The sequence below is a fragment of the Poecilia formosa genome, unplaced genomic scaffold, assembly GCF_000485575.1.
Source record: "Poecilia formosa unplaced genomic scaffold, Poecilia_formosa-5.1.2 Scaffold261, whole genome shotgun sequence".
NCBI lineage: Eukaryota > Metazoa > Chordata > Actinopteri > Cyprinodontiformes > Poeciliidae > Poecilia > Poecilia formosa.
In genome coordinates, this window is record NW_006800200.1 from 201,133 (window position 1) to 225,336 (window position 24,204).

General features: G+C 35.1%; 1 long non-coding RNA gene across 1 annotated transcript; it reads right to left on the bottom strand.

Moving 5' to 3' along the window:
• Positions 1 to 3,186: 3,186 nt before the first annotated feature.
• LOC107838466 (uncharacterized) lies at positions 3,187 to 23,583 on the bottom strand. The gene is made up of 2 exons (XR_001664534.1): positions 23,343 to 23,583; positions 3,187 to 4,321 (listed from the first exon to the last, which is right to left on the bottom strand). It is a non-coding gene; the product is annotated as an uncharacterized LOC107838466 (long non-coding RNA).
• Positions 23,584 to 24,204: the final 621 nt, after the last annotated feature.

Consider the following 24,204-nt stretch of genomic DNA (forward strand, 5'->3'; position numbering starts at 1 on the left):
AAAAAAGCAATAAGAAAATAAACAGTTTACTCCATTTTTCACATTCAACTGACAATAGGATATTATGTGCAATGACTGATGTTTCTCAGAACTTCACATCAAACTCTAAACCAATGAGATACAAACATAAAATAATAAAATTTCAAATGGATGTGACACAATTCCACCTGACTTCCTTAGAACCTCTGATTATAACATGTAATATGAAGAGCCACTTTATGCAAGTGGTTATTTTTTTTAGCAACACCTTTTAAAATAAGTCTTGCTTTAGTGCTAACTACACAAAGCTACAAACAGCATTATGCTGTTCAGCAAAATTCAAGATGAAAAGATTATATTAAAATCAGTACTCAAAATTCTGCCTAAAAATATGATGTTTGCTGTGTGTAATATTTGGGCTATCAGTGAAAAAACTAAGTTGTTGTTTATCTACTATCTTATCGTCTCTTGCATTAGTAAATCACCTCTACAACGCATTTGGAGACCTATAACATCTGTCTTTGGCTCAACACATTGTCAGCAGAAAAAACCTAAAATAAGCTGTTACTGTTTGCAATCATAATGCAAACATTTTAAGAGCTTCTTATAGAGACAGAGGCCAATTTCAAGACATCAAATTGCAAAGTCGGATTTCTTCTCTTATTTTTTACAGCATTTTCTTATCAACTGAAAGTAACAGTTACTTGTTAGTGCTATAAAATGGCACTATGTGCCCAGAAAATACGGAATAGAAACCCTTTAACTTGCTATTTTTCCAATGTAAAACAACTGCACATCAAAAAACTCAATTTTAAAACTAAGAATTGGGTGCATCATTAAGAATTTATTGTAGGTTTTATTTAATTAACACTGGTTCATAATTATACAAACAATCTATATATAGCATTATCAGTATTTAGTTTAGTGTCCCCTAAAATATTACACATTAGCTGAAAGTTAGTGGTAGCAACTAATGTCAACAAGGTTCTGGCATATTTCTGATGGGCTGCTCTTCTTGGCATAGTGCAGTCCATCTAAATCAGTTAAGTTCCTGGCAAGAATCTGACTTTTAGGAATAGTTCTCTCTTTCTCTCCCAAACCCAAAATCTGGGAAATGTGTGGACTGTGTTCAAAAAACACAGAAAGCCAACCAATTTAATCAAACTATTCTCCCAAGACGAGTGGTTAAATATACAGCCAGAATCACAGCAACAGTGAAACCTGCTAAGTAAGATTTGCCCAGCCTCCAACCTTGTATAAATTAGAGAAAATCTATAAAATATACAACCTTCTACATCCATACTAATTCAGGTTTTGCAAATAATTTCAAGTCTTGGGTTATATGTTCCATTCAAAGAAAAAAAAAACAATGGTTTAAAGTATTAAAGTCCAGAATTAACATGATATATATACCTGTGATAGGTAGATGCAGACTTTTCACAACAATATGTGTGGCAACCGTTTTGTCCAACTGAGCAACAAGAATGTTTCCTCAGCTGCTGTTTTGTGTGAAGTCAGTAGATTAATTGGTTCCCAGCAATTCTGTCAGATTATTATTAATATGCTGTCATGGAAGCAACTGCAGTGACCCAATGTATCTGTCCAGCTTTTCATAAAGTGCTGTGAAGGTCAACTGTCAATCAGCACACGCAGTATGATAATAAGTTTTTAAAGTCAGTACGAGGACGCCATTAGCACTAGCAGTAATGGCTGATGAAAGAACTGTCATAACTGATAGCCTCTGGGGATGATTGCTTCAAGACTGATTAGGTGAGGAGACAAAGAAGAGAAGGTGGAAGCTTCACCGCAGAGTGCACATACATTTCAGACAACAGACGAGATGGTCCTACATAATAACATCAGCACACAAAGAACTATCTAACAAGTTAGATAATGTCTAGTGGCCTGGAGTAATGTCTTTAGTAATACAACGTTATAATATCGAAGCAACAAAGCCCTGATTCTTCAATAAAACTGAAGTCTTAAATGAATGTCAAGGACACATCGAGGAGGAAACACAGACAGACTAAGTGCAGTACTATGACAGAGATAAAGATGTACCATTACAGTTCGACTATTCTGCTTCGTTTGGTGAGAAGCAGCCTGTTTCAAATAGTAAAGATTGACTACCCATGAGAAATAACAAGAAGAGCAGGAGATCCTGTGGGAACCAGTCACTAAATGCCCCTTATGGGTCCTACATATTCTCTGAGATACTGTATAATTGTATGGGATCATTGGCAAGTGGACAGTTTAGTGTCAGGCAAATGGAAGAAAAAAAAAGGTTCAAGAGCTTCCATGATCCCTATTCAGAGCCGAGTTTAAAACAAAAGCTTGGACGGATAAGACAGAGGAATCGAAAATATCTGAAAAAAAAAGGAGAAAAAGAGGAGAAATAAGTGCAAGTGCTGAAGATGAGACAGTGTGAAAGAATGGCTTGTCTGTGCTGGTCCCACATGGCCTGAACTGGGCAGCTGGCAAGGGAGCCATTACATGCATGTCTCTGACAGCTCACTCTCCCATTAAGGCAGCAGAAAGTTAACACCACCACTCTCATGCCCTGGCTTTGTAATGCAGACTATATTATCAGCCAGTGCATATACTTTAATAGTTTTAGTGGAGAGTTACTTCACATTTGAGATCTTTATAGGCACTTAAAGCATTCACCAAAGTCTTTACAAAGAGATTGAACAGCAATGGCATTAAAACACTTGTGACGCATTCTCGTGTTCAAATAGACCAAAAACCGGTAATATTTCAATGCATGTTCTCAAATTATAAGACAAAGACTCCCCGGACTTTTCAGTAAAATCAGTCAAATTCACTTTAGATACAGCTTGTAAGCTGCAGAACATGCCATTGGCACGTTCTGAATTTATTCTGTTGCCAATTGTAATTTAATCCAGATCAAATCTAGATCCCAGAAATAAGATTTTATGAAGGCATGCCTCTGATTACACAACATGAACTGATCTACTGAGTTGTTGTGCCGTGCATGATGTCATTGATTACACAGAAATAGAAAATATCATGTTTCAAAAATGTGAGTACGGTGGATAACCCATTATATATTCAATAAAAAGGTCACAAACTCTAAGTTGAAGTAAAAAAAATCAAATGTTATAGTTTGCCCAAAACTTGAATAGTAAAGTTTGTTTAATATCAGGAAGCCAACTTATTTAGTCCATTTCTATTGTTTTTTTTTGTTTTGTTTTGTTTTGTTTTTTTTCATTGAATGGCTTCTGCTTTCCTTCACTTTTTCCTCCTCTGGTTTCACTTTATCCTTTTATGTGTGTGGTCTTATAGAAATATGCAGATTTTGCTTGGTCAAATCCTATTACTCCCCTGCTTTTTGCCTGTTCTGCTAGCATTGACCTGATGCACTACAGCTGCCAAGCTACTCTCCTGAGCTCAACATGTCAGACAGCTACAGTACTCAGGCACGATGCTTCCTGTCTCGCATGCCACACTTGTCTAACAATGCTGAAGTCCATCTGAAACACCATGAACCTGTGACTGGGAAACTGTAGGAACAAAAGGTAACTCAAAATTTACTGCACTGTCCAGAGAAAACATGTGTGGTTAAAATCATGCTGAAAAAGCAACACTTGGTGGGGAAAGCTCAGGAGAAAGAAACAATTAAGAGAATAGAAATAGGCAAAATTGCTAATGTAAAGGATACTGTTTTAAGTTATAAGTCCTTGAAAATGACTAAACTTAAATGTTCACGTCAGTGGATCTGTGGAAGCAATTATGCTACACTGAAAAGTAACTAGAGTTATTAAACCAAATTTCTGACGCATGTAATATGTCATATGATGCATGTATATGATTTTTGTTTAATTGGTAATCTGAAAGCCGAAGCATGTGCCTTTCATGTAAACGTAGAAAAAATATCACTCATGTAATTTACAGTGGTTACACCATAACTGTGAAAATTCTGGGCTTAGATTAACTACAATCCAAATTATGACTTTTACAATATATGTTCAAAACTTATATAAGTATTTCTTCTTCTTCTTGTTTTTTTTTTTTGTTGTTGTTCTTATAGTCAAACTCGTTTTTCCACTGGAAAAGAAGCACGGTTCATGATATGAAGCACCATTTAAACTGACTTTGCATAACGCAAAGATTTATTTATTTATTTTTTTTATCTCAGACTTCAATAAAATATTCCATTATAAAAGAAAACTTAAAGAACTATGGAACAAAGTGTTTTAATCAAGACAATGTGCCATTTCCGTGTTGGCTTTTAAAGTGAAATCAAGTCTTACCTGGCTCTTTATAGATACAACTTACAACTTAGTCCAGACGTCTTCAACCATCACTGGAACTGCTTTATCTGAAAAGAAGTTCAACATAAAGAAGAGTGAGATAACTAATATAAAAAAGATGACAGTCTAAAAATAGCAGGTTCATAATAAGGAATAAGAATCAGATACTCTCAATAAAAAGACAATAGGAATTGAAAAATTACATCAAATAGGGACAAACAGACAAAAGGAAAAGGCTTTTTATCATGCACAGATTTTTACTTTATTAACGTTCCACTTTGTTTGTCATACAAATAACACACCTACTATATTACCCATCCCATTACAAACTATGTAGGACATAAAAGTCAGCTCTGTAGAAAATAAAAGAAACTCAGTCTCCATTAGTGTATGTCTTTAAAACATACACTAGAGTTTTTCACCAGACATTTTGCAGATCAAAAACTGGTTTCTAAAGATATGCCTTTGTCTAATTAGCAAGATCACTTCTCTGAAGCTGTATAGCTCTTAAAGAATTAATTGTCTTGTCAATGTAGACAGTGGAGCCAGTTGTTGCTGACGTGACCAATCAAAATAGTTTATTTCAGTAGTTGTGAAAGTTAGTCTTGTGACGCTATAGGTTGTGAAATCTTAGGAGGGTTTGTATTAGGTGTCCAGAAATCAAATTACTTTAAAATGTGTGCTTGTGGTTTATTTTTTACATACTTGCACATTATTGTCAGAGCTTTGTGCGGCACAAAGCTCTGACAAAAATTGAGAACAAAGGTGTTAAAAGTTAATTTAACACTTGTGAACATATTATTTCCGTATTATAACTTGTCATTTTTTTAACATAAAAAAAAAAACAATGTGTTAAGTGGTAATGAAGGCAGAAAATTGCCAGGAAGTGGATCAGCTTTTCTTCTTAGTACGAACTTAATAATGCACTACAACATTCTGAAAATTAGTTCCTAGATTTTTTCCAAAGTCAGTCAATGTGTCAAATAACATTTTTGAATGATGACAATTAAAAACTTCTTCCCTCGTTATTGCAGACCTTGTTGTTCTAAATCGGGGCTTTATAATCTGCAAGCACTCTATCCTGTTATTTTCAAAACTATGTAGTAGGAACGATCTATTGCATTATATCATGTGGTTGTGTATGAGTTAAGTCACTTTCAGAGCTAAATATTGTGTTATGCCACAAGTTTCCTGGCTGGAGTCAGTTTTTCTCATGTAAAACAAAATAAATGCGGACGTATGTCTTTTATATCTTTATAAATTATGTCGGTCACAGATTGTCTGCTTGAGTGTTTTGGAGTTGTTGCTTATGTGTTTGATTCATTTTAAGTGAATGGCAAAAGCACCAAGCGCCTCCATAGCTTTACAGGAGTAACTCCTTAGTTGAATGCATATTTCATTTATCCATGATTTCTAGTTTTTCTGTGCACCTAAGATTTATATGTATAATTTGCTGCATGTCAAAACACTGTTGTAGAATGTAAAACACAACAGAAACTCCAAATGTGATATTACAGCAATAAAAAAAGACACCCATCGTCACCCAGTATAACCTGATTTATCTTAGATATTAAAGTAGTGGAAACACAGTTCTCCTTTTAGATGTAAACTTTATCAATATAGCTTAATTATGTTATGTACCAAAAAGAGTCAGTATAAATATGCACAGAGATTATGCACAGTGATTATGGAGAGCCGTTATATTTATATATACCGTTATATTATTACCGTAGGTTATAATATGGTCGTAACTTCCTACCGGTCCATGCCTAACAGCAATTTGAACTTTTCTTATGTTATGGCAAAAACAAAGCTTAAAAAATTAGCAACTTTGACTGAAACTTTTTGAAAAAGGTGACAACGCCCTAAAATCTGTAATTTTAGGATGCGACAATCATAAAAATCTATTGCAACCGTCTAAGCAACACTCCAGGTACATGTTTAATGACGGAATAATGTTCTAACATGATCTCAAAGTCAATTTTTGCATAATCTCCCACTTTAAGTTGTTCATGGTTTTCTGGAGCAAATGTAGCAACTAAGTTAAGACATTGCAGTTTGGTCTTTGTTTTACATCCAATTCAAGTATGTATCATAACTAAAAAAAAGCACTGCTAAATATCGGCGTCAATAAACTGCGTCAGTGTCCATATTTGTATATTTTCAAACAATAACTTCTGACAATGATTGCTGGAACAATTATGACTAATATGTCATGGCAGGTAGAGGATTTCTAAAGACACACTTCACTGAAAGTAACCCTTCTGAAAACAGAACATGGTGGTGCATCTCAAAAAAAGCACCCAGGAAATCCTTCTTAATAAAACCTCCTTTGTCTCTTTTAGTCGTCCTGCTCTGTATTATCAGCATGTTGCAGAAAAGTGTTGCAATTAGAGCAGCTTTTGTCATGCAAATCAATTTGACAGCACAACAATCAGTTAGATATGCTGGCTCCTGTCTCTTTCCCCTTCATTCACCTGCCCTCTCCCTCTTTTCTGCATAGTTCTCCCTGGCATTTGTAGCCATTCCTGCATTTGCATTTTTTTTTTCTCATATGAGGTTAGTGTATGCATTACTCAGGGCAAGTGTGCAAGGGTATTAGTGACATATGATAAATGCTAAATTCAAAATCCTAACGTATGCTACACTGTAATCTTAGACACAAAGCGAGATAAATGTCTTCTCTATAGTTCACATTGAATATTCAAAAATAAATCAACAGTTTCACATTTCCTGATTGAACAATTACTGATTTAATTCAAACTTGCACCTCTTCAGAAGCAGCAACTGTCACCATATGAATCTCACAACTAAATATAAGCACACATGTGCAGAAAAAGAAAAAAACAACAACAACAAAAAAAAACAATACAAGCCAACCTGTCAAATAAAAACATTTTGTGGACAGGGACCAAAGTCTCTCCAGAAGTCGTTTGATTTTCTTGTCAATTGTTGATGTTTGCCTTTAAATATCACACTTGCTAGTTTCCATCTCCTCCTCCGCCACTATTACCTAGTAATTTTGCAGTTATTTTTTGTCAAATGGTTAAACACGCTTTTTTTATTTCTTCCTTTGGATTCAACAAATTTCTTGTACATTTTGTTCTTTGGTTTATTGACAATTTCTGCCCATGTAATAAATCACTTTCATATTTTGGAGGCTAACTCCATGTTCTAATCCTGACTAAGTCCACTGTGTGGGCCAAGCTAGACCCACTAATGTCACTGGAAGGTGTGTATGTCTCAAAATAATCTTGATCAGAGGAGCAACAAATTCGATAGGTGAGCATCTGGTCTATAGGTGAGCAGACCAGGTCTCCTTTTCCAGCAGCCTATCATATAGACCGAAACCAATAATAAGTGTGTTCTTCATTAATTTGACTAGTATACTTTAGAAAAAATAAAAATAAAAAAAATCAGTATTTTCTCGGAATTTTATGGTTTTTCTATGTTTATGTTCTCGTGACTTGTTTCTGTTTTTGGCGTAGCACGTCCCACTTTCCGAATAGCGTTACAGATTTGTGCTTTTCAGACAGCAAATAATACTTTGGAGTCAAATTAAAAACAATGTTTTGTTTAAAGTTTTGGCAGTTAAAATTTTAATAAAGGTTGAAATAAGCAAGTAAAAGTTGACACTGTTGCAATTATTTAACCTTTCCACAGTCTTACCGTGATGCTCAGGAAGAGCGCAGCAAATATCACAGTCGGACAATAGGGAAGCGGGGTGTCCCGTCAGTCAGTGTGACCCCAACGGACTGTGCTATGAGTAAAAAAGCATCTCTTAAGACTCGGAGAGGATTAATATATGAATATGCACACTGAAAATGTGTTTGCAATTGTCATGTATAATCACATGATTTTTATAAAATTATCTAAATTCATATTCAAGTTTTTAGTTATGTGCAGAAGCAAGACGAGAAGACAGTCTAGTAAAATCAGAAGGAATAGCTGCTGCTTTTTCTAAGGGTCAGACAGATTTCTTTTGACAAAAACAGGGAAAATTTAAAATATATTATAAAAGAAAAAGATGTGGGCAAGAGATAAGAGAGAGTATATTCCAGAGCATAAAAGTGAAAGAGACAAGGAAATCAAAGCTGCAGGAAGGTCTGTATGCCTTAAAACTGAAGTCTCAATCTCATGTAGTTTTCCAAGAGCTTTGTAAAGGCATTGGCTTGAAAGTCATGAATAAACATTGGACTGACTTTCTGTGCATACATCATACATCACAAGTGGATACTATCTAATGGATGATATTTCTCACCCCCAGACACATGAAACACCAGTGAAATTCCCAACAAACCCATTCAGCCACACGTATGTAAAACGGACCACTGACAAACAGAAAAGGAAGGCCTGAATGAAAGAAAAATGGGAAGTACTTAGAAAAAATATATTTTACCAAAGTGGGTCCTTCATTCTAGAGGCACAACATTAATGTTATAGGAAGTGGGTCCAGGGCACAATCTAGGATTGGTTACCAATTCCTGGTGACAGAAATGGATGCAAAAATAAACTACCAGAGAAATACCAGAGTCTGAGGTATGAAGATGTGGACAGCACCAGGCCCGTACATGAGCCACGGCCACTGGATCAAATGGCTGACTTTTCTCTACCAGTATTTAGCACTGCATAAGAGCGAACTGATAAGGGTTCATCCTGAATATGGCAGGGGCACCAAAAAGCATTAGAGAAGCCAAACATTAGCTGAAGGTTAACATAAATGTTGATTTAGACAAAACTTTGCATATGTTAATCCTGGAATGTCTCAAGGTGTACAAGGTCGACAACGTTCTGAGTCTTCATTGCAAACTCTGTGAATCTTACAGCAACTTCGAACAAATTATGCATGTCTCAATAAAATGCTGTATATACCAAAGAGATTGCGTTCTACATAGGCCTGAACTCCATCTACCTACTAATCAACAAGACTGGCTATGGATACTGATTCAGAAATAAGATTACCACCACTCACCCCCTCTACATGGATGAGATCAAGCTTTATGCTAAAAGTGAGCAAGAAATCAAATCACAAGTTCTGAGAAGTCCAACTCAATCGCAAGAACAGGGTCCAGGAAATCAACAGTTATGCCTTGCTAATAATCAAATACTTTGGGGAGAAAATTAAGTTAGCCCAAGAAGGAAATTCAGATTCCCCATGCATGGTAGACTCCACTCTAAAGCCAGAGAAAAATGGAAATTCACATTATCACAACTGTTCATTCATGATGAATGTTGACATTACAAAGACAAAGCTGAGTATCTATATACGACTTGGTCAAGTTAACCAGCAAGTCTCCCAGCATTTGCCCAAAACTTCAATAGTGGTTCTACTGTAGATGTTTCAAAGGGTTTAATTTTCTTAAATGCATCCTAAAGAGCAATATGACTCTAAAATGACAGACTGTAATAAAAAAAAAATAAGATGTGGCTATTTCTTTATAACAAAAGGTTGCTAAGAAATGTCTTTAAAAAGTCCAGTTGGAAATAGCATTTATGGTAATGTGTGGGGTTATGGCAAAGAGACTATCATTTCAAATGTATTTGATTTTGTACCTGAAAGTGTGGGTGTATAAACTTTGAGGAGCCTTAGGCAACTATGTTGCAGGACATTTCCACAAAGGATCATTTAAAAATATCCATCAAAGGCAAAAACTAGTTTATGTATGTCAGAGCATATACATTGTAGGGCAGGGGGATGTACACCTAGCCAATCGTGAGAGCAGTGTTGTGCAGCCAACTGCAGTAATTTCTTTGATCATTTTTAATGGCCATTCTTTCATGTGAGGCTGCCTCTCATACACATCCCCCTGCAGGTGTCATCTCATTCCTTCAGCTGCAAGATTAGTATGCGGCAGGCAATAAAAAGCCAGACCATTACACTGTGCAGCACACATGCACAATCTCAACACAGTGGGATCATTACCTTTTCAAAGGATGATATCAGCTCACTGTCTGCAGAGAGACACAAAGAAAGCAATGCAGGCTTACCAGAGAAGAAACCAAAGGCAGACAAAAAAAAAAGAAAAAAAAAAACGGCAAACCACAGCTGCACTTTGGATTGGAAGGGTTGAAAAACGCTCCATCAATCAGCATCCAAAATGATGAGAGGCAGGCATGCAGACAAAGTCTTAAGATCTAGTTTTATGTGAAAACTTAATCAAGACAGCAACATTTAAATTAAGTGAAAAGGTTGGTGTTGTTTCACAGTACCTGGGTAATTTCTTCTCATTATGGTTCCTATTTTATATTCTAATCTTAGTAAACATCCATCCATTATCTAACACGCTTACCCTTGTGTTATGCTGATGCCGATTTCCAGCGGTCAACGAGCGAGAGGTGAATTACGCCTTGGACAGGTCAAAAAACCAGCACAGAGACAAACAGGACAAACAACCATAAACATTCACAATCACAACTAAAGAAAATTTAGAGAGACCAATTAACCTAATAGTCATGTTTTTGGACTGTGAGAGGAAGTTGGAGTACCCAGAAAGATCCCAGAGAAAATGCAAACTCCATGCAAAAAAATCCCTGGCAGGGATTTTAACCAAGGACCTTGTTGCTGCAAATCAACAGCAACACCAAATATAAATGTTAATGTATAATAATGTTCACAAACATAAATAAAATGCCAAACAGAAACCAAAAAAAGAATCCAAACTCCAGCTTTATGTTGCCATCGACAACAGTCAAAAAAAAAAGGAAAAAAAAAAAACAGCGTTGCACTTAGCAGGGTATTTAACTGGTCCTTTGGCTTACTTAAAAACCTGTGTAACTGTAACATGGTAGCAGGTAAAAAGTCTGTCTTGTCAGCAAAAAGAAGACCAGTGATATTTGTTAATTTGCTTAAATTAGAATGTTTAATACGTAATAATACATGACAAAAAGCTCATCACATGCGACCTCATACAGAACCATTCACAGTGGTGCAGTATAATTTATGTTTGATCAATTTTGGTAGCTCTTCAAACTTGCTTACTCTTCACCCAGCACCTTTAATTTGAGAGTTTATGTGTGTACTAGACAATATACTATGAATATATAAACATTATGTATGCAGTTTAAGGTTGATTGCCGTTTCCAAAGAACTTTTAAATGCATGTTGATCGAGGATTTCTATACTGCCCCATGTTCCCATCAATAACAAACATTATTTAAAAGAATCTATAAAGCAAATGGATCAGCAGGTCCTACATGATGAATACAAAGCTGTGCAATCACTATCCAAGATGTAGAAAATGAACCCAACACATTTAGGAACCATAAAGTCTCACATACAGTCATCATAAAATGCATGACGACTTATTTTTTTAATTTTTGGGTATCAAAATATAGAATGTTGTAAATGAGATATTAAATTAGGTTTTTACAACAAAAAAAACAAAAAACGTTTTGCACATGTTGAAATTCATTTGAAGAAAACGCTTCTGCTGGATTATTCACATATTGGGAAAATTCCAAACTCTGTAGTTGGAAAGATGTAAACTACCAACGTTTTTATCTCTATAGTGGGAAAGATGTAAACTACCAAAGTTTTTATCTCTATAGTGGGAAAGATGTAAACTACCAAAGTTTTTTAAGCATGACTTAAAAATACAAAATCAAAATGTCAAAAAAACAAAGCAATTTTTGACAGTTTACGTCAGTATTTAAGAGTGCAAAAAGATATGCTTATTTAATGTTTTTTCCATCTCTTTTTCCTTCTTTACTTTGCAAACAGTTCAACTCCAAGGACATACTTCAAATAATTTGACTGCTTCACATGCAACAAAAGCTACTTAGCCCCGATACAAGTTCATACGCCCATTAATCACCAGAATCTGATAATATCAATTAGTCCAGTTAACAGGGGAAGTCTAGAACAAACCCCCGCTTTTCACTAAATCCTTCAACTTAATCGCCACACATATGGATTCAGGCTAATTGGAGTAAAGCGGAGCTTTGTGAGGGGCTGTTGAAAAGTTCCATTAAGCATATATCTATATTTTTTTAAATAAAATACATAATTTTATTTAAAAAAAATCATTTATAAGTAACATATATCAAGCCTAGGGATAAGAGGTTAGTTTTCCTGAATCTAGATATCAGCTATTAAGTTTCTATGTAATAGCTAGTTAATTAGATATTAACTGTAACACGAAATTGTTTTAATTATATGGGAAAATCTAAGTAATGCGCACTGATTAGACAAAACTGGTCACTTTTAGTGCATCTACTTTTCAATTGCAAATTGTCTTCATAATTTTTCTTATGCCTAAATAATCTGGTATCTCTTTCGAAGTGAAGTGTTTTTTGTTTTTTGTGAAGAAAGAAATTTATGCTAGATTTACAATGTCGATTTTACTGTAAAATACATTTAGAAGTTTACAAAGTTCCATATCACCCAGCCCTCCATTGTACAATATAATGCTTAATGAAAGATGAAGTTGTAAATAAGTTTTTAAACTTAATTTAAAAGAAAATCTTGTGTTTAGACAACAAATGTTAAACTGCTTTGTGATTACATATTGTATTTATCTCTGTTTAAATCATTAATCAGTGTCAGCCTTTGGCTACTTAACTGACTCACTTCTTGATCCTCAGATACGGCCAATGTCAAATGAAACATTTATCAATGTGGTGCCTACAAAGCCAGCTTAACTCTAATACCCTGGATATGTTCACATAATTGTCATATCAGTCTCCACACATTTAGAGGTGATATGACTGCCAAGGACAATCATGCAAAAAAAATAATAAAATAAAATAAAAAAAATAGTAAGGGTTCAATGTCATGACTGACCATATTTTTAGGAAGACTTGTAGCAGCAGCAAAGTACCTTTAAGAGAATACAATAAAAAACAAACAAAAAACCCGATGCATAGACTTTATATCACTTTAAAATTGTTATTTTTTTTCTGTCTGCAGACAATATATCAAAGTATGATCTCTAATCATGGGATGCAATCCAAAATATGCTTACATTTAGTCCCACTGATTAAAGGGTCCATCACTTTCTCTATTAATAGCAATAATATACAGTTATCTTTACACTCACATTACATGTTGTAAAATTGTAAAACGGTAAACCTCTATTAAATATGCATTTGTAAATAGTAAAAATATCTTTGCAACAATAAGCTATACAAACATGTATATTAAATTCTATTTGCATTTTGGATCAGTAAAACTTTTTTTTTTGCAGATGAGTACATTGCTTATATTTCCAAAGTCTTACATTTCTAATATCATTTACCAGAGACAATTGGTAGAGATAAATCAAAAAAGCTCCAGCAATAAAAAATAGAATAGCTACAGGGTGGCTACTACCCTGTCACAATAAGATTTTATTTAATGTGTTTTATTTTTAGTAAAAAACACCAATCATCTTTAGTGTTTTGAATAGCTAACAACTGAAATATCAACAGCTCCTAGGACAACCTTATTTTGATCAATGACTCACATGAGTCCAGTTTTTATAGGGTTCCTGGGGTGGCTGGTTACCTAATGCTCAGTTAAACTCAACAGCAGTGCTGAAGTGTAAACAAAGACAAATCTGAGCCAAAGATTGACTTACTGATCAATTCTATCGATCACTCGATCCCCTTTATATTTACTTCTTACCCTTTAGGTGTTCCACTCTCAAGCTTCAAGCTCTCAATCACAAGAAAGTACCCAGATCCAATCAAACACAACCTGCACACTAGAGGGAGACAGAGGAAGAGGCCCAACTAATTCCACACGGAATAAAAAGTAAGTACTCCCTCTGACAAGTCCAAAGTTTTGTGTGTCAGCATATCAAATATGTATAAGTAAAGTACAAAAACATACATAAATCACACAATTACAACCATGTCCCTTGCCTAAAAAAACTAAGAGAATAAGATTGCATCTTCTCCCGATCTGTTTTCTCAGATACTCTAAAATGTTCCAGCAGTCTAAAAACAGACATGTTAGATTAATTATCACATCAATTTTTTTACCAAAAGAAACTTCTTTGCTTTTTGTGACTCTGTCTGTGTGTCTTTCTGTGGTGGTAACCACCTGGCATGCATGAACCGCTGCAATGCCATGCTGCAGTGTCCTTCTCTCAACCGTTTTCAGCAGGTGCAGAAAATGGCACCCGAGCCGCTCATCACTCTTACTGCGCTGAATATCAAGAAAGAAGAGCCTCAATAAATACAGACATTTGTATGTTCAGACAACACATTTTCAAAACTGGGGCTTCTTGAGAAAATAAAACAATTTGCCACTCTTTCCCACTGCAGTTGCAAAAGTTGCAAAAGACTGCATAGTTATTTACAGATTGCAATAATCAATTTTAATGACTTTGCATTTTTTATGAAAATACAAAAGATTATCAGCTATGCTCTTAAGATTTACGAATGAAACCCAGAGTGCATCAAGCTCAAATAAATGCCATGCTCTAATGGAACAATAAATATGCAAAGAACTATTTTTCTGGGGAAAAACTTATTTTGATCAACAAACATCAAACAAGGCAAAAAAAATTGCCATGTTTCTGGTATAAAAAAAATACTTCTCAAGGAATCTTTCTGAGAGAATTACATCCAGCTAACAACTACATTTGCTAAACCTATTTGGAAAAAAATAATTTAAAAGTAAGTTTTCTCCAACAAACTGGGCTCCTGAGCTTAGAATATTCTTTCATTGAATCCTTGCCTTTCTTTCAGCAAGTATGCAACAGACTAGTATAAAACACAACAAAATTTGAGTTTGACCCTTATAAAACCACAAATTTACTTGTAAAAAGTTTGATTTGTCTTAAAAATGAAGGAATACAACAAACCAAGTATTGTCACATGAAATAATCTAATGTCTATCAATAGCCAGTCAACTAGATCCGGTACTGAGGGTTTCTGTACATACACATAGTTCCATCAATTCTACACTGATGATGGATTTTTATTCTTGCTCTTTTCTCAAAGCATCCATTTCAGATGAGATGAAAAAGTAATATTCCTGCAATAAACCTTGATTTACACCCTCCCCTTCCCTGTTCTCCCTCTTCCTTTTTTTATTTGATCATTTAGCAAGGATCATATAACTGTATATCAGACACAAATGAAATCAGGTCTCATGCACATTAAGGTCATGTCTTTCTGCAGCTAACATCCCCTCCAACCCAACTAGCCAGCTCCACAGCAAGCCAGGGGCAGAGTCCCCATTCATTTTCAGGCCCATTTCCTTCTATGATTAGGCGATCAATCAATCCTAGCATTCAGTCTCATCAAGCAGACGGGATTATCTGCCCATCTTTCCCACTGCCTGTTTCAGCTTTCCCCCTCCCACACACACAGCAGCACATTAGCATCAGATCAAGTATCACCCAACACAAGCAGTGTGCCGTATTCTCTGACCACAAACAGACAGCTTCTCATCTCCGTCAAATCCATTCCATCTTCTCCAACTTGCTGTGCTCACAGATTCATTCTCTCTCTCTCACACACACACACACACACACACGCACATACACGCAATACAAACACATACATAATCTAAGTGCTAATTATTTTTTCTTGCATTGATACAAGGATCTCCCACATCCTGCCAGAAGATCAAAGATGTTTGATGAAAGCAGAGGTTGAAACCGAGTTTAGGATCTTGTTTCTGATGAGAGGTGCTATTCATGAACTAACTGTAAGAAACTGATATTGTCTAATTAGATGATTACATAGGGTCAGAAAAAAATTCTGCATGCCTTTGGTGTTTCAAAGACAAAGTTTTTGAAACATCTATTGATACTGGGAATTTAAACCACAGGCAGAATATTATTCATTGATTCCTAATAATAAATGTATTATACATCTTTTAATAGGGGGATTTAAACTAAAGTAAAATATTTGTGTGGCTACAGGCTTCTCTCCTTTCCTTTGTTATTTTGCTATTTTTCCTGGGCTCGGGTCATTAAAAGATTGGTCAGAAATTAGCAGTAAGAACATAGACTGTGATATCAACATAGATGTAAGATGTATTAAAAACAAAAGCTAACTTTTCAGAAAAGTTGGTTTGTCTACACAGTGCATTTTATGATGCATTACTTGACTGTGTTAACTCCTTACTCATGAAAAGATGTATTATTTGGCATATCATTATTTGGCATAGATTATAAGAAAGATGCTCCAGTAAAGGATTTTATCTAATTTTCTAAAAGTCTGGAAATAAAGTGTTGATGTGATTTAAGAAAAAAAAAAGCTACATTTCAGGTTTTATTTAAAAAAGTTTTAACAATAATAATAATAATAATAATAATAATAATAATAATAATAATAATAATAATGTAATTGTAGGGACATTATGTCAGGCATACAAAGACCATTCTTTTGCTCATGAGTATTTTTTTTTTCTATTTTTTATGAAAGACGTTTAAATAAATGATCAAGCTGTGTAGCAAAAGAGAAAAAAATAAATAAATTATAAATATGAAGACACTAAGGCCAGTAGTATTTAATGTCTCTTCAGATAGGCACCATGTAAAATGGACATTTTCCTTACAGATGAAAATATTTCATGAACTCTGTGGTAAAAAGCTTTTTGATGTAATAGTGCTAATTCATAAAACAACACTGATGAACCTTTCATGCTTTCAGGACACACTACCTTTTATTAACCACGTGCTAAGTTAATAACATATTACCTTGGAAAGATTTTGAACTCACGCTTTTGTGTGCATAAAACAAAAAACGATTCAAGGCATTGTGAGAGAGAGGGAGAGAGAGAGAGAGAGAATCATGCTAAAAGGAAAAATTTGAATTTTCACATAACCTTTTCACCTTATGTACTTTATGTCATCTAGACTTAATATGTTAGCTAATTGAAATAGTAAATTTCCTGACATCTTTTCAAGTTGGAATCCTGTCCTTATCTTAATTTTTGTTGGGTTTTTTTGTTTGGTTTTTTTTACAGTAAACTTTTACGTTGAAATAAATAATATCGTTACTGACCAGGTAAAACTTGCAACTACCACCAATAGTAGCAAAGTTTTACTTTGTATTGCATTTAAATTTCAATCATGAGATGGTGGAGAACTGAGGTTACCTTTGAGAAATCCATTTCGTCTTTGAGTATAGAATGCCCAGTTGATATAAGGGCATTGATGTAGTTCTATTAATATAAATAAATGTTTCCTTAAATATCCTCTCAAGATCAAAGCACAGAAATCACAATGGTAAATCATTAAAATTTCCTATTTATGACAAGAGCAGTAAACTGACTTGCCAATGTTTCTCTGTAGAGCTCTCGACTGCCTGGGGAAGCTGAATTTGCAATGATAAATGGGTTTAATAAGACACTTGAATCCTCCTTTGCAGAGTTCAAAACATGCTGTTGTTTGTAATTATGTGCTGAGATCTACAAAGAGCAGTGTCCTCCAAGTTGGCATGGAGTCATACAACAGAAAGTTTGATTTGGACTCAACGCTGGGAGAGATGCAGGTACTGCTAAATTCAAAATGTTTCTTATTGAAACAAAACTTTAAAATGATCTGAAAAATAAATTCAAATGGAAAACTGAACGTAAGGAACAGACTGGTCTGTTTTTTTCTCCTCTAATGTGAGCTGTGAAAATATAAGTCTGAGTAGGGTGGAATGTGAAGGGAGCATAAAAAAAAAATTTAAATCTGCTTTGCTACAATATATCTTCTTGTAGAGTAGCCTTGACCTACTAGATTATCTTGATACAGCCCATGTCTATTTAACTCCTGTGGATACACCAACATCCCCCTAGTTTGCCTTATCTCTCTGACAGGGTCGTGTGATAAATGTGGGATTGGCTGAAACTTAAAGAGAAAGAAGGCTGCAGATGAATATAATTGATGTTACAGTCAAAGCTTCAGATCTAACCTTGAAAGTTTTTAACTATTGTGATAAAGCCTTTAAGTCAAGAAAATGCTGGTTAAAAAGTGATTGCCACAGACAAATTGTGATGACAAAAGCATAGCTGTTATTCAATTCAATTCCAATTTAGTGTCATGTGCAAGTACTAATGGTACATTATTACGCTATAAGACAGATTTTAACTGTAGAGTGCAATTAAAAGTAGGAGTAATACAGCATTCCTGTCATAATTAAATATTTGAAGGTTTTAAACTGTTTTCACTTAAACATGTGCCTAATAGCATGTTGTGATTGTAATGCATGAGGCTGTGTTAGGGTTTATATGTGAAGGACACTCGGCGTGCAAAGACTTACGACAAAATAAAAAAACAGAATGAAAGTACTGCGTTCTGAACAAACGGAACATTAAGGCTCATCTTAATTTTGTAAAACACATCTTGATGATCCCCAAGACTTGTAGGAAAACCTTCTGTGGACTGACAAGACAAAAAATAAACTCTTTCAGTTGTTATAAAAATAACACTGCATTTAAGAAAAAAAAAAAACATCACACCATAAGTAAAACATGGTGGTGGTAGTTTGATAATCTGGGCAGTTTTGGTGCCTCCCGATCTGGAAGATGTGCTGTGATAAATGGAACCATGAATTCTGCTGTCTACCAAAACCAAAAGTTCTGGAGGAGAATATCCAGTCATCTGTTTGTGATCTCAAGCTGAAACCAATTTGAATTCTGCAGCAGAACAATGATCCAAACGACACCAGCAAGTCCGCCACTGAATAGCTGAAGAAAAACAAAAAGATGACTTCGGAGTGGCCTAGTCAAAGTCCTGGTCTAAATCTTATTGAGATGCTGTGGCATGACCTGTGGCTAAATTAGAACAATTTTGCAAAGATGAATGGGCCAAAATTCTCCTCCACAGTGCTGCTGCTGTTCATTGCAATCGTTGCTGCTAAGGTAGACCCGAAAAACTGCCTTTTGTGTTTACTTGTGTAGTCTTTGAATTATATTTAAAATGGTTTCATGTTCTGAAACACTGAAGTGTGACAAACATGCAAAAAAAAAAAAAATGGACCTCACGAAGGAGGCAAACACTCTTTGACACCACTATATGTTAAAGTACACTACCTAATCCACATAGTCGACATTTATTCATTTGGTTAAATGAATAAGTGGGTACACAATGTATCTACATTCTAAAACACTTAATTGAGAAGAATTTCTCATCCATAACATTGTTCAAAGCCTTGAAGCTCAGAAGTATAACTCTATCAAATACAAGTGTGTTTTTGATATGTCAAGTTGTAACATATCCTTTATGTGCAATGGTAACCAGATGCGACCACTCTTTGCAAAGAGCTTATATCTATCGTCATTATTTCAGTATGAAAAGCATTTGAGTCCTGGCTTTTGGTGTAAAATCCTAATATTTTTTGTGGTATAAATTATAAGCCATAATCATTAAAAATAAAGATAAAGGCTTCATTTTCTAAGACAACAAAGGGTCAAGTTTTAGCTGGGAGCTGCAGCTATTAAAAAGTATGTCAATTAAAACAACATGAAGAAAATAAACACATTTTTTCAGATGTCATATAATTTGCAACTGTATTCCCAAAACAGAAGAAAAAAAAAAAAACTATGTCCCAGCTAACTGAGAATGACATAGCTCCACCTATTGGCTACTTAATTAACAATAGATATGGAATTCAATACCGATGTGAGTTTTCCAAAGTGAGTTTTCCAAAGTAAATTGAAAAGATCCAGCTAATAGTGGAGTGCAGTTACAACTAGTAAAACATAATGACAGCTAAAGTGAAAATATGTTGAGATATGTCAGTCATAGTCAAGGTTAAGTGCACAAAAAATAATATTGTATGTGTTGTATTCAAAGCAATATTGTGCATTATGCATCACAAACAGGGAAACTGAAGTATACTGAATGAAATTCTACTTTTCAGCCCCACAGAAAGATTAATGTTGGAGTGTGTATTATTATAAACAACAATACACCTGTTTTCAATAAAGGTTAAAGGTTAAAAGAAAAGATGAACAAACTGTTTGTGTGTTTATTATTCAGAAGGCTATTGCAGTAAGCAAAATGTATGCATCAGCTGCTCTGACTACTGTCTTTTATTTCTCCAGACAAACGTAGGTGAAAGAGCAATGCATTTTGATGCTCAAAATGTACTGTAATGAAATGAAGTTTTAATTCATTCAGAAACACATTCATGTGTAGAATGTGTTCATGAACAGGAGTTATCTATGTCACCATATATGTATTTACATTTAGTGTAATTCGTATCTTGTCAGTAAGACAAGGTTTCATGAAACATGGAAGGTCAAGCAAATCTGTTCACTCAGCCTAAAAAAGGGAAACATTAACATTAAAATATTTGGCAATTCTAATTTAAACTGAAGAGTGTCCATTATATTCCCCTCATGTTGGTCCTGTGATGGGACTGTGTAGGAAGGACATAACTCACCTCCTCTGTCTTTCTACCTGTTTCATTTACATGCCTTTACTTAAAATACTGAACCAAGATGAGATTCTATAAGCAGTGACTTATATAAAGTCACTGCTGTGTGTGAGTGGTGCCTCATTATTTACAGATAAGTAGCCTGCTATAGGTCAACTTACATCTGTCATCAGAAGGTATCTGTTCATGTAAGATTAGAGGAAGTGCTGAGGATGCAGGGACCTGGCACTGTGTTTGCCCCTGCTTTTGCAGTTAAAATACTGAATAAAAAGTTTCAACTGAATCAGAGATAGCTTTCTAAGGGGAAGTTCATCTATTTGTAGCTCGAAAACTGAAAAAAAAAATGCAAATGCAGGTTTTGTCTGCAGTTTTATAGCGATGCAGTTCTTAACTATTCGACACTTCTAACTAATTTTTGTTCATGCCAAAATTTCTACAGATACAATTTTATCGTAGTTTTATTTTTTTCCATTTTCAAAAATTATTCTTGGAAAAAGTTATTGTCACCATCTAGTGTTCTTAAAAACAGTAACATCTAAAACTTCTTTAAAACTGTTGCTTACTTGACAGCTTTATCAAGTTCTTTTTCAAATAGGAATATAACTTAACATTTTTTGTGCAAAACTGTCAACAATATTCCTCATAATTTTAACTTATCAAATCAGAAAAGATGAGAAGTCATTCACAGTAAAACCAGTAGCGGGCTCTGCATTTGTGCATTCAGAGGGATTTACCAATTTAATCCACCACTATGGCACCGCAATTTCACAAGCCATCAACACAATACAAAAATCACTGTATAACAAGGCCTGGTATTAAACAGGTCGTGCTCAGCCCTGATATCAACATCAGTATTGAGTGATGGGGTTTCAAGTGTCCTGCTATGAATGCGTCATTCAGACCAGGAATTTAATAGGCCACATGGCTCCAGCTCTCACTAACTGTACTGTATGCAAATAAACACAGAAGGAAGACAGTGATTTATGGAGGTTTCATTATGATACTTTTTATATAATCACCATTATACTATTTTGAGAGTGGATACTATTGTTTTTAAAACAAAATCAGTTCAGATAACTCCTAAGCACTACACAGCAGCCATAGCTATGCCACATACATAAACACATAATACTCGCTCAATTGTTGATTATTTCTTTATAGGCAAAAATCCATTCCTCTCCTTTTTAGGCAGGAAAACTTCAATGACTCTTCGCTGACCATTCCAGTTTCAGTTTCATTGTGGTATTTTCTGACAACTTTGTGCATGAGACTCAATATTTGAAGCAAATGTTTGGACAGCTCAGTGGCAGAACAAGAGGGCTTATGAACAATTCTCAATTCACATATCTAAAAATGATATTTTGAATAGGCATGATTATGTTTGAAATATATTGTTATTACGGATGTGTGACCCTCCAAATGACGAATATGTGATGTCATTTGAGATATCTTGACTGGAATTTTGACTTGTCAAAAATTAATTGGAGATATCGTGATTATTCTTACTTGTCAGAATGTGAAAGCAGCTATCTTAAATTACCATTCAGGATAGTCAAAATGTAGTTCTGTCGAGTAAAAATGCATTTTTAGATACCTAGAATTTAATTATGAATAGTCCCACGAAACCGATTTTATGTTGAAAAGGCCTGCCACACCTGGCTAGATTACACTGCCCCTTTCAGCACATATGCATACTGAAATCCGATGTTGGACGAAACATCGATAATTCATTCACAGACATGTACGGGAAGAAGCAAATCAAGAGAAACGCTATACATAAGAAAAACAAATATTGGAAGAGAACTAATACAATTTGAGAAACATCATCATTTCGGTTGTAAATGTATGTTAGGAATTATGATTGTGTTTAGCAGAGAAGGACTCTTTGCATCTACGGCGTTGACGTCACATCCGCATGAGCGAAATGCAGCTTTCTTGCTCCTGCTTTGAGTTACCATAACAACTAGGAAAGACGAAGTCGTATTTCAGAAGCAAATAAAACAATACCATGAACATTGTTGTCTTCCAAATACAATGGGTTTTTAAGTTTTCATGGATTTCAAAGCAATCCTTAATTAAGAAGATGGTGGCTTGTAAATATTCATCACAACAAGTTAAAGCTAACGAAGCACAGCAATGTTTGCAGCCTTCACTTCATTCCGGATCAGCTTCTTCAGCCTAAAACTACCGGGGGGAGACGGATGGTAAATAAAGGAGCCGTCCCTGTGTTACTTCCATGGAATCACATCTGTATTCAGCCGGAAAGAGCGAGTGTATGGGAACAAGTGAGCAGACCAGATCCAGACAGCAGAGCAACTGATCCGCCTGTACACACCGTAAACACCATCCTATTTGAGCTCTTCACAAGAAGCCTCCAAAAGTAATAAAACGAAATAACACGGAGACCTTAAAGAACACAGCCATATTTTTCTAAAAGCAACAACTTTGAACTTGAATAGTCAGCTGAACTAGAACTCTGACACCAGAGCTGCCCTACTTTTAAGCTATGGGGCTTGTTCTGCTTACTCATGCTTCGGAAGCAAAACCCCGAGTCGTAATCTCCTCTTGGTCTCTGACACTAAGACAACAAACACACATTACAGCAATATACTTGAAAATAAACACAAAATAAGGTAAAAACGTTGTTCGTTAGAATGAATGAAAATGTTTAGATACTTAGTATAGCACATTTCTATACTAAAAATGTCAGAGAATATTGCCTACTAGCATAAGCTAAAGTTAATGTTAGTCACAAAGTTTAAAGAAAGTAAAACTCACCTTCCGTGAATGCATAACGAGGGATACATCGTACAGCCTTTCTCCAGCTTACTTGCTTCGGATGGATGTACATCATTAATTGTTACCTTGGGCAAGCTCTGCAAGCACCAAGTGTAAAATGTCATTTCCAATAGACGGGAAACTACCGAGCCGCTTATCCCCGAACACGGAAGCTGACGTGCAAAGTCTACCGCTACAGTTAACCCATGAGGCGCCGGCTTCGTCGTATTAGTGTTTTTCTGCTAACTGCTGTTGCTTACTTTACTTACCGCTGCTGCTGATTTTCTTTTCGTTGTCACAAATTTCTCAGTCTCTCTTCGTAAGTTCTGTAGGTCAATGTGACTGTGTGGGCTCCTTCTATTACTAGATTGAACAGTCAGGCAGTATGGGAATTAGTTTGAGCGCTGCTCCCATCTAGTGGCTGGAGGCTTGCCTCTGCTAGTTTGTTCTTGGAAATAAGAATGTGTTCTTGATAACTCACCTAGTTACATAAAAATAAAAGTCTATTATATCTGTATTTGGCTGCTGTCATCTTACCTTCTATGTGGACTTGTCATCCAGTTCTTACTGCAGAACAACATGATGCTGCCACCGCCATATTTGACAGTAGGAATCAAGTTAAACAAGTGATTAACACTGCTGTTTATTGGCCAGAGATAAATATTAAAAAAAGGAAATAGTTTCCATAGACTAGAGAATTATGTTTTCTCCTGTGAAACAATGAGTTTTGGATTCTGAAAGTTTAAACTGGCTGATATGTTCATCTGGTCCCTCTACCAAAAAGGCATGATAACTACATTTATTAGGTATTAGATGTATATATATTAGACTCAGAAAAAATATTACATATAGCTACAGATAA